The 12283-nt window shown below is 39.7% G+C and overlaps 1 non-coding gene across 1 annotated transcript; it reads left to right on the top strand.

Annotated features, from left to right (window-relative positions):
• The first annotated feature begins 4012 nt into the window (after positions 1-4012).
• Positions 4013-4142, top strand: LOC149301080 (small nucleolar RNA SNORA35). Its single transcript, XR_016272256.1, has one exon. It is a non-coding gene; the product is annotated as a small nucleolar RNA SNORA35 (small nucleolar RNA).
• Positions 4143-12283: the final 8141 nt, after the last annotated feature.

The raw sequence follows: 12283 nt of genomic DNA, 5'->3' as shown, positions 1-12283 counted from the left end.
CTCAATGCAAGCCTAACCACTGCCTAAAACATTTTTTAAAAAAACAACTCAATGTCAAGGTAAAAAAGGATATTAAAGGAAGGGTATATGGCAGGGGCGTCCAACAGGCGGCCCGCGGGACCTCGAGGTGCGACCCGCGTGAGATCGGCAGCCAGGATCACAAGAGCCTTGCTGCTTAGTTGTGGGAGGGTCTATTGTCCTGCACAGAGGAAGCAGGAGGCCACGCCCCCTGCTGAAGTCTGTGAGCGGCATCGAGAGCTGTAGTGCAGGTAAGGGGGTGGGGGAGTTTGCTTGAATGAGTATACGTGATTGAGGGAATGAATCTGTGAATGAATTCATTTGTGTGTGTGATAGCATGGATGTGTAAGTGCTGGAACCTAGGCATGATGGGACTGTGATTGCTGTTAGCAATCACACTCCTATCATGCCAAGTCAGCCAGTACATGCTGAAACCTGGCTAGCTGCCCCCTTGTGTATTGATGCTGCCAGCAGTATGGGGTCTGCACTTACAGCCACCCTGTACCAGCATGTACTGCCTGACTTGGGATGATAGGAGTGTGATTGCTAACAGCAATCTGCTAACAGCAATCACAGTCCCATCATGCCTAGGTTCCAGCATTTACTGGTTGTCTGGGTATAAAAAGAGTGTGTTTGCTGTTAGCAATCACACTCCTATCATGCCAAGTCATATTGTTGATTTTTTTTTGTCCAATTGTGGTGTGTTAACGCACTAAAATTGGACAAAAAATACAATAACTATTAATTTATATATGATTTTTTACACCACTCCTATCATGCCCAGCCAACCAGTACATGGTGGAATCTGGGTATTGCTGTTAACAATCATAATATATAATTTTTTTGTACAATTTTGGTGTGTAACTTACTTTTATTAAAAGTGTGGGATTTTTTTTATTATTTTTAAAGGTGGAGGGGGGTAATTTTCGGTTTCGTTTAAGTGAACCCTGAATTTTCGGTTTTGGCCCAGAATTTACATTTTAGTGCATCCATAAAATAAATAGAACTATTTCATTTTTATTTATCCAGAATCCTGAATTTGTAGTCACAAAACTTTGTAGGCCCAGAAATCAGTGAGAGGAAAAGTAAAGGGTTTGTGTTATTTACTTTATTTTAATCTGCATATCTTATTAAAGGCCATATTTTCTCACAGTGAAAAATGAGTGCGGCCCTCGCACGTATACAATTCTGATTAAGTGGCCCACTGCAGAAAAAACTTGGACACCCCTGGTATATGGTGATGCAAAAACGTTATATTGCCTGGAATATTCAAATTTTCTACTTAACCCCTTGATGACAATTGCCGGTCCGGGCACGTCACGGAAGAACATGTCGTTAACGACAAATGACGTGCCAGGACCGTCATTTGTTAAAACGGGTGAAAAAATCGATCCGTGATCGATTTTTTTCACTCAAACGGTGTTGCTCTAATGCCTCGACATTGCCTCGAGGCATTGAGCAACACCAAAAAAAACATTCTGCCCCCCCCACGATCGCTCCTAGGGGCGAATAAAAAAGCATGTTTGAAAGACTGCAAGTCTTTCAAACATGGCGGCGCCCGCCGCCGAAAAACGGGTTTAGGAAGCGATCGCGAGTCGCTTCCTTTGCTTAGCTAGTGTTGCTAAGATGCCTCAGTAGCGAGGCATCTTTGCAACACCTGTTTAGCAAAGGAAGCGACTCGCGATCGCTTCCTAAATGCTTAACTTACCTTCCCGGTACCGGCGTCTTCGAAACACACGAGGTGTTTCAAGATGGCGGCGCCCATCAAGCCGGGGGGCGGAGCCTGCTGTCATCATCGGGGGGGTGTTGCTGGATGTCATGGACATCCAGTGAATAACACCCCTAGTGGTCAGATCACTCATAAGAGTGATCATGATTTGATAAATCAAAGGCAATGTTTTCTAAACATTGCCTTTGACCAGTATTGGATCTGCCTCCCTCCTTCACTTGCTTCTAGTGAGGGAGAGAGACAGATCGGTGTGTTTTCTGGTATTTCAGGTATTCTGAATAAAATAAAATATATATATTGATCCAAAGGCTCTTATAAGAGCCACCCATTCAATATTAACTCCTTCATTGCCATTGATCACTGCATAAACAGTGATCTTGCATAGTGGCAATTGTTTTTGGTGTTCTTTTTTTTTTTACATTTTTTTTTTCTTTTTTTTAGGTTTTTTTTATTTTTATTAGAGCCATTAACCCTTTCCTTCCCCACTATTTTTGCTGCAATTGTAACCATGCAGCGCAGGTATACGGCTGAGGAGGCGTATGCCTTTTTGGCCACAGATTCTGAGGCCACTGATACAGCGTCAGATTTTGACGTTGGTCAGTTCACAGATACATCTAGTGATGTATCTGTGGCTGTTAGGAGACCTGCCACACGTAGTCGTGGCAGTGCACCAGAGGCATGGGTAGCGCCTAATAGGTACAAGCCAGCTATCCCTCCTTTTTCTGGAATTCCTGGCATCAATATTGATGTTACAGGATTCACTCCACTGCAATTTGTGCAGGTTTTTTTGGGGAGATGATGTCTTGGGAGACATTGTCACACAAACTAACCTTTATGCCCAGCAGCACCGTGCTGCTAGCCCTAATTCTTTTTGGGCAAAACAGCCATGGACTCCCATTGATGTGCCAGAATTTCTTAAATTCTGGGCACTCAAAATGTTAAGGGGCATTATAAAAAAGCCCTCCATCCGCTTCTACTGGAGCACCAGCCCCATCCTTAGTACCCCCATTTATGCCCAGACTATAACTAGGCAAAGGTATGAAATTATTCTTCATTTCATGCATTTTAATGACAACAGCCTGTGCCCCCCTAAGGAGCACCCCCAGTTTGATAGGCTCTACAAAATCTGCCCCCTGATTAGCCATCTCGCTGCCAGGTTTCCAGAGGTTTATACACCTGGAAAGAATATCTGCGTGGATGAATCCTTGATGAAATATAAAGGAAGGCTGGGATTCAAGCAGTATATTCCTTCCAAGCGTTCTAGGTATGGAGTGAAGGTGTATAAGCTCTGCGAGAGCGAGACAGGGTATACTCATACCTTCCGGGTATACGAGGGTAAGGATAGCTACCTTGACCCTCCAGGTTGCCCAGAACATCTGGGCACCAGTGCCAAGATTGTTTGGGACCTAATATTCCCCCTTATGAACAAAGGCTACCACTTGTATGTAGATAACTTCTATACAAGCGTCCCTTTGTTCAAGCTGCTGTATTGTTTCGATACAGTAGCTTGCGGTACTATAAAAAAGAACCGCTTGGGTTTCCCACAACACCTGGCACGAACCCGGCTAGGAAAGGGGGAGACCTCAGCTCTACGCCAAGAGGAGCTTTTGGCATTGAAGTTCAGGGACAGAAAAGAGGTGTGCATGCTGAGCACCATCCACGATGAGAGAACCGTTTCTGTCCGTGGCAGAGCTGGGGTCACTAGAAAGCCAGTGTGCATCAGGGCCTATAATAAGAACATGGGTGGAGTTGATCTGTCAGATCAACTCCTACAGCCCTACCTCATTATGAGGAAGACAAAGGCCTGGTACAAGAAGGTTGCAATTTACCTAATGCAAATTGCAGCCTATAACGCTTTTTTGTTGCACAAAAAAGCAGACACTGTGCTGAAACTGCAGTTTCAGCTCCAAGTAATTTCAAGTATCTTGTACCGTGATGCACCTGGTCCCCAAGTGGTGATGGGAGCCAGCAGAATTGGGGCTACCCATTTTATTTTTAAAATCCCCCCTACAGCAAAGAAGCAGAATCCCCAAAAGAGATGCAGGGTATGCTACAGCAGGGGGCAAAGAAAGGACACCACATTTTACTGTCCAGATTGCCCTGGAAAACCTGCACTCTGTGTCGGTGACTGCTTCAAGTTGTATCACACAGTTTCCCATTTTTTTTTTGTTCCTGCTCCATTTTTTTATTTATTTTTTTAAAATTTTTGTTACATTTACTGTTTTTTAGCTTTTATTTGCTCCACCATTTTTTAAGCGTTTTTATTTGCACTGTCAAGTGAACCCTGTGTCCATTCCGTGGCATGAGGGACCGCTTAAGATGCTAGATCAAATCCCTTCTTGGAGATAGGCCAGGCTTTCTTGTAACCTGTCCCTACTGATAGTTGGGTACAAGCATTTTTCTTTACCCAGATGTAAAACTTCCTAGTTGAAAAACTGAATTGCTCATGTTCCAAATGTGGCCCTTTTGCCCCCAAACAATCTGACAAACCCATGCATGTGGGGTATCAATGTACTCAGGAGATGTTGCTGAACACATATCGGGGTGTTGTGTGACAGCAACATATACCAGGAGCTGTAATTTCACACCTGAAGTACAAAGTGTGTGAAAAAAACACCAAAAACAATTACTATCACAAACTTTGACAAGGGTTGGTGGTAGGATTAGTGCATGGAAAGGGTTAAACTATCAGCATCTAAAATACCCTGGGGTGTCTAGTTTTCAAAAATATATGGTTTGGTGGGGTAAATTGAATTTGCTGGCTTCAAAGATGCCCCAAATACCACATGGAGACAAAATTACCAGATTCAGAGAAAAATGGTTTTGAATTAGCAAAACGCTACTTGTACTTATTGCCCCATAACGTGTAGACGAAAGCAAAAAAACATAAAAACATTGGGTATTTCTAAACTCGGGACAAATAGTAGAATCTATTTAGCAGGTTTTTTCAGTACTTTTTTATGATGAATAAAAGATTTTTCAAATAAAAGTGAGAAAATTTTTTTGTTTTTTTTTTCGTCATATTTTATTATTTTTATTATAGGAAATTACATCATATGGAAAAAATTATGGTGTCTGAAGAAAGCCCTTCTTGTCCTGAAAAAAACAATATATAACTTGTGTGGGTTCAGTAAATGGGTTAAGAGAAAATTACAGCTAAACACAAACACCGCAGAAACGATAAAACAGCCATTGTCACGAAGGGGTTAAAGCATATCCTCTTGAACCTTTACCTCTTAACAATGCTTTTTTTTCATCATGACCCTTTACCTTTGTCTGACAATAATATGGCTATGTATACAAAGGTGATTCTGGTAAAGAGTTCCAAATGGACTCTTATGATCAGAGCCTTTTGATTAGGCCAGAACCCAAATATTCCCTGGCAGTTTCTAATTTGGGCGCTACCAAGTCCTTATAAATTATTGCCAAAACACACCTGGTAAGACTCGGCTGGGGTGTATTGTCCTTCCTGTTATGCCCCAGTAGACTGCGTTGTTTAAAGCCAACAACACTGTTGACAATGTTTTCTTGTTTTGTGTTTTAAGCTTTTTTGCATCAACCTTCTACAGAGATTTTAATCTGTCGGTGGGGAAACATTTTGTTGCATTAGACCCAAAGCCAGACAACATTTTACCATACCTTTTAGCATTAAAGTGCTTTGATTGAGCAGAATATAAATTGAGCAGTGTTTGGACTGGATAGACTATATAAATACGTCAAAACATTAGTCTTAAAATATATATATATGTATATTTGCTGCCAGGTTCTTACAAACTAATATAACTAACAAAAATATTGTATATCTCTAAAAGTCAATGTACGGTTTGTATTGAATTCGGGCTAGTGATAAATCACCGCTCACAGCCTATCTTTATAACGTGATATCAAGCTGGAATAGCAAAACAGAGACTTAGGGTCCACAAACATTTCTCAATTGAAACTTCACCACCAAATGCTCAAAATGCAAAAATGTGCCATCTAACAAAGTTACCACAATGCTAAAATATAATTCCTGTTGTTAAATTTAAATGAGCAATCATCATTGTACTCATCAGTAAGTATCACCACGAACAGTCATGTGTCTGAAGCATTTCAGTTCTGGAGTTTAGAGCACTTAAATGTTTAAGATAGAAAGAAGGTTAGATTTGATTGATACATAGACCACAAGCAAATACATTGCTCTTTTTATCCAATAGGCAAGGTGACATTTACACACAGACAAATTTCTTAAAAAAGGCAATTACACCGTGTGTGGATTTCAAGATAATTGATAGAAACAGTATATTTGGACCACGATTTGATAAAGAAATGGATATAGCAGTATATTGAATCTTTAGTTCAAGGTGAAATCATTGGGCCAACATAGAAAATGATGTAGTCACAAAAGCTTTCAGGACCACAGAGGACCTGAAGAAGGATTAAGTTTGTTTAAAAACTCAAACTCGAAACCATTTGCAAACTTTCTCTTCAGGGACTACAAGTGTAGGATTTATTGTGGGTCAAGTTTGCTTGATATATTGCAGAATATTTACAGATGAACCCCCAAGTTATTTTCTTCTTCTTACCAATTAATAATTTAGTCAGCGTGATCTAAATCTATGGCATTAATCCAAAAAGCATGCAAAATATATGCTTATATGTTAATTATTGACACATTGTATGACAATTGTTAAATCCTACTACATTATTCATTAATGTTGTTTAACATGTTCTATAACCGGTGCAGGAAATGTAAAGAAGTTTAGATGAGCCACTAAAATACAATTTTTTTTCACAAACCTCTGCATGATTTGTTAAAAGATGTAAAATATAGGTTATGTTTATGCATTGTTGATCAAGTTTATTTTGGTAACAACATCTTTGAGACTAAAGCTCCAGTCTATGATTTGCTAATTATGCAAAGTCTCCCCATCTCACTAATGAATGAGACTAGGTCATAATTTCCCAAGTTATTTCTTGGGGATACTTATAATAGGTTGATGGTATGATTCAGAGCCTTCTTAATTTACAATACTGATTATATTTGATAAAAACTATATTGTATAATCCTTTTGTCTAAAAAGGTTTAGGTTGGGGTACTTGGCTGACAAAATCTGTTCTCTGTGTTGTCACAGTAGAAATGTAGTTACTTGTTTTGTTCACTACTTTGTTCCACTTAGCACCTATGTGTCAGGTGAATAAACACAGATATAATGCCTCAGCTCTTTTTTGTTTTCTCAGCACTAAAATTCTTCAACAGGGCAACATCTTGTATTTGACATGTAATTTCTTGCTTTTTGAAGAAACCCCACAACCAATATTATTCAAATCCCTGCAGTATGTGTGCCCTCTGCTTAATTTTATTTATAAAAAAAAAACAGAAATGTATCACTATTCTACTATACTGTGACATCATTAGTCAACCAGTAAATGCTGATACAATGTTCCTAGCTTTGGAAATACGATTGAGGGGATTCTACATACTTTCAGTCTATTGTCCTGATTATAAGCTGTATTTCATTCCCAAAACCAAACCTCTCTGACATGGGCCTTTACTTGGGGCTTCATATTTTAATATGACAAGAGGATATTACAGATAACATTAGAGTCACCTTCCTATCTTTATTTTCTATTGAAGCGTGACCTTGTGGGCATCCACATTAGAGAAGGAGGGTAAGCCAAACTTCATCTCCCATCCGAGCATAGAAGTGTTCTATTCTGTGTTGGGTTCCCTTCTGCTCCCCTATTGTACAGGTCAATGCCTTCTGATTTCCTTGTCTATTACCCACACACAAATATGAAGCTTTTTACATGGTGCATTGGCTGCTTGCAGGCCAAATTAAATTGTGTGTGTTCTGTGTTCCAATGATTCTGGCTAAAGAATGTAACATAACAATTCAAACACATTTTTGTTTATTTTCTGGTCCATTCATTTTCCTGCCTTTTCAGTTCAGATGAAATCGGAGGGGATTTTGCATGCAGAAACCAAATTTGTTGTCACTCATGCTTATTCACTCTCTCATGCTCTCTCACACTCTCATTCATTCTCTCTCATGCTCTATCTGTATGTCTCCCTGCTTTCTTCCATATCCCTGTCTCCTTGCCACGCAGCTGAGCTTCATCTCTTCCATCTTGTTGTTCTCTTTTCTTCATCGCCTGATCGAAAAAGTCTTTCTTCGTCCTCTTCTCCATGGACAACTAAACATGGCCTACAGGTAAACTTCTAAAAAAGGACTGAGCCTCCAGCCACACCCTCTCCCCTAATTGGCGGGGGTCTCAGAGGATCTGCTTTTTTTCAAAAGTCCACAAGAAGATCAGAATAATATAGATACATTTGCAGAGAAATAGAGGTGCAGAAACACTACTCTTTCTAAGAGCTAAGGAGAAGCCTCCTGGTGAACTTACTTAAAAGGAGCCTCCTGGCGCACCCTTTCCCCTGTTCCTCCGTTTGGGGAAGAGGGTTTGTCCAGAGGGTCAGGCCTTTTGCGGATGTTGAGCCTGTTGCATTGTGTGATTGGTGCTGGTGAACGAGGCTCTACATTAAGTGTCATTACTATGTGTCATTTCTATAATGCTCTTATTAATTCTTTCATACAATTTAAGCCACTGCCACATAATCGTATGAAAGAATTAATGAAAGCGTTATAGTGATGAGCCTTAATAAAAAGCCACCTTCACCAGCACAGATCAAACAATGCAGCAGACAGAGCCTCCGGGTAAACCCTCTCCATCTTCAGAATATTTGAAAAATCTATAGTGTGTGGGTTATAAAATAACATTTTCTAATTATGGATCCTCCACAATAAAAAAGAGTAACACCATTTTAAAGAATTGCAAATATCTGATTTGTTACTGTGTGTGGTCTGTTTTCTGATGTTTGTGGTGGTGACCATAGAGATCTGGGGAACTTTAAAATTTTAAATGGGTACATTTACAAAATATGGAGGAAAGCATGTAGAAACAGAAAAATTCGACCCATTTAATCTGCTAATTTTTCCTGATGTAAAACTCAGGTCTTAGTCAGTCCTTTATCTAGTCTTAGATACAGGAAACCTTATGCATATACCATGCACATTTAAATTCCCTTACTATATTAGCCTCTACTGCTTCTAATGGATCGCTGTTCCATTTATCTATCACCTTTGCAGTAATGTAAAACTTCCCTACATTACATGTAAATCTCAGACTGTTTAGTTTTAGACTATGACCTTTTCTTCTAACATTCTCCTTCTTTCAAATAAACTTGCCTCCTGTATTTGCCCGTCAAGTATCTAGATGTTTCTATTTAATCTCTTCTTTTTCTTCTTTTCTCCAAGCTATACATATTAAGATCCTTTAATCATTCCTGATAATTTCTGTCCTGCAAACCATTTACCATTCTCTGTAATGTGTCAATATTCTTCTGGAGATGGGGTCTCCAGAACTGTATGCAATACTCAAGGTGAGGCCTGACCAGAGATCTGTAAAGTGGCAAAATCACCTCCCTCTAGTAATTTTATTAGATTGCACTGAGCTGACTTTATCACTGTTTTGGGGTTTAAGGATAGTAGTAGTCAATTAAATGAATGATCTTAATTAAATCAAAACTTTAGAGAGTCTTAGACACTGTGAGAAATGGCAACCTGAGGCTTACCAAGTCTCACACAGAAGAATCTCACTCCGTAAAATGCTCAGATGCCGCACAGCAGTGTCACATAAAGCAGTCACAGCAAAATGAACGAATCCCTCTGCTCTTATATAGGGTTTCTTCATTACTAGCTTTTTTTTTCTTTGAAAGATACAGCACAGCCACTGAACAAGCCCTCAGCATGATGTGACAGGAGTGAGCACAAAAATGCATTCGTCCGAAAACGCAAAAAATCTGTCCCATGCCATCCGGCAGATCTGACTCCCTCCCAGATGGAATGACATCACTCCACTTTTTATTTTTCTAGACTTGGGCTCTGGCGGAAAGTACGTGTTCATTTTCAGGGGAAATGTTTTTTGTATTCGATGAAATTTGTCCATCTTCATATTCAACGAAATCTGAATATGAAAACAACATTTTCGTTTTCAGAAATCCCCTTAGTTCTTCTGGTTGCAATAGAAACAACAAATAAACGTGTAGAAGAAGTTCAATAGGGAATTTGAGACCAATGGATTGTAGTAAGAGGGTCGAAATTAACTTAGAGTTATAGGTTTAAGGTTAAGGATAGTTGGGGAGTGGTAGTTAAAGTGTACTGTACTGCACTATTGTTCTTGTTTCTGTTTTTATTTTTAAGATACCTTTACAAGATTTGCTAAACCTGGGATACATTGTTATATTCAGGTTATGTGTTGTTGTTTTTATTAGATTGCACTGAGCTGACTTTATCACTGTTTTGGGGTTTAAGGATAGTAGTAGTCAATTAATTGAATGATCTTAATTAAATCAAAACTTTAGAGAGTCTGTGAGAAATGGCAACCTGAGGCTTACCAAGTCTCACACAGAAGAATCTCACTCCGTAAAATGCTCAGATGCCGCACAGCAGTGTCACATAAAGCAGTCACAGCAAAATGAACGAATCCCTCTGCTCTTATATAGGGTTTCTTCATTACTAGTCTGCTTTTTTTTCTTTGAAAGATACAGCACAGCCACTGAACAAGCCCTCAGCATGATGTGACAGGAGTGAGCACAAAAATGCATTCGTCCGAAAACGCAAAAACTCTGCACCTGTCTCCAAAAGGCCTTTACAAGTGGGCATTGCCAGAGACAGTGGAAGAGGTCCGCAGCTGGCCTGTGGCACTTTGGACACATGTCCGAAAGGGCCCTGGTGACAACGAGCAGGCGAAATGTACGCTCTATGCAATATCTTGCGAAACATCCCCCTATACATCTCCCTATACATTGTGGCAGGAAGAGGGCAATAACACGGAGTTAATCGCAGATTGCAACAACCGCGCGTGAATCACCTGCCACACCGTAACAGTGCTAAACAGTAATGGATTGGCCCGGATATTATGAGGAACTTGTCCTAATGGGGTATGCAGTAAAGCCACCAGGTGCAGTCCCGGGCATCGATTGGTCCAGAGACGGAGAGGTATATCGAGAACCATCCACTAGCCAATCCAAAGATTTTTGTTAGCGTATTTCGTGGACCATATTGTATTTCTTGTATCTAAATCATTGATGTGTTTGCTTTTGTTTACACATTTCAATATGCTGACATGTAGTATGAACAATGGAAATGACATCTCTATATGTCTCTTGCATCTGTAATGCATTTCTATGTTGTATGAGTATGAGAAATAAATAACCATATTGTTTTTTAAAAAGTTGCTTAGTTTCCAGAGTTCCTGGTCTGCTTCCTGCAGGGTGGACCTCTTTCTGGAACATGCTAACACTTGCCTAGAGAACATTTTACAAGAAACATGTTGAATATGAATAATGCTGTACAAATCAGAGTCAGCACTTGTCTGTTCCCTGCTTTTAGAAAAATAATGTCCCTATATTTTTTTGCTGTAAGCTGTCTGACACTAGATATGTTTCAGATGTATGGGAGATTATGCACACAGGCTGTTTTATAATCCATCAAAAAAGACCTGCAAGAAAAAAAAAAAAAGTTATAGAAAAAGAAATAATAAAAAAACTATCCCTATTATCCAACAATGAACAGAGGAGAAATTATGCACCATTATTAATGGCACAGCATCTCTTGGTTACACAACCTGGGTTTCTTGCCTTCCAATCTTCCCACTTCTTCCGCTTCAGTTTCAAGGAGAGAGTGTGCCTATTTACTGCTGTTTGAATCAGTGTGAGTTTGCACATGTAATTGGCAGTGGAATGGAAATGAGCGTGTACAGTTTGAGCAATAAGGCACTGCAGGACTGTTATTGTTTAGCTGCAATCAGACACCACGGTTGTGTGGGGAGGGACCGGCCAAACAAGAGGACTTGTGTGACCACCTGAGAGGAGTAATTATATTGCACACAATACACCTTGAGAATAGAGGTTTTTTTTCACCAGAGAATCAGTCCTCGCATCTGGTAGCTGAATGACAGAGGAAATAATGCACAGAAGCTGAAAGACCCAAACACAGGGACCTGTAGAGTTAGATAGTAATACAACGTGCCAGAATGATGATTTCTAAAACTCCCTGTGATTCATCATACTGTTCTACAACCTGCAAATATCCGGTTACTGTCTTCCCTCCTGCTAATTTCATCAGTGGAATACAGCATCTGTGATAGACCCACTGTGTATAAGTGTATAATGCCCATGGGATGAACACAGTTTATAAATATTTGCACACTGCTAATTCAGGTTCATTTTTTTTGCAGTGATGAGTTTCTCACCCCACTGTTGCGTAAGGGTTAAATGAAGTCACTTCTTATTTATCTACATTTTCAATTTAAACAATTACAACTTTCTCATTCACTCACAAATTACACAACCATCATTGCAGATCAAATGTGGGTGTTAGGTGTATTTAAATATGATTAGTATAGGGTACATTGCAATATCTCAGGCTAAGTGCAAGCAAGGCCACTTGAATGGGAGCAATTTGCCTTTCTCCTCCAGATCAAGTTTGTATCTGT

The sequence above is a fragment of the Sceloporus occidentalis genome, unplaced genomic scaffold, assembly GCF_023333645.1.
Source record: "Sceloporus occidentalis isolate IW3139 unplaced genomic scaffold, rSceOcc1.0.p SCAF_22, whole genome shotgun sequence".
Taxonomy (NCBI): domain Eukaryota; kingdom Metazoa; phylum Chordata; class Lepidosauria; order Squamata; family Phrynosomatidae; genus Sceloporus; species Sceloporus occidentalis.
The sequence above is the reverse complement of the archived record's forward strand: the minus strand, read 5'-3'. Positions and strand labels throughout refer to the sequence as shown.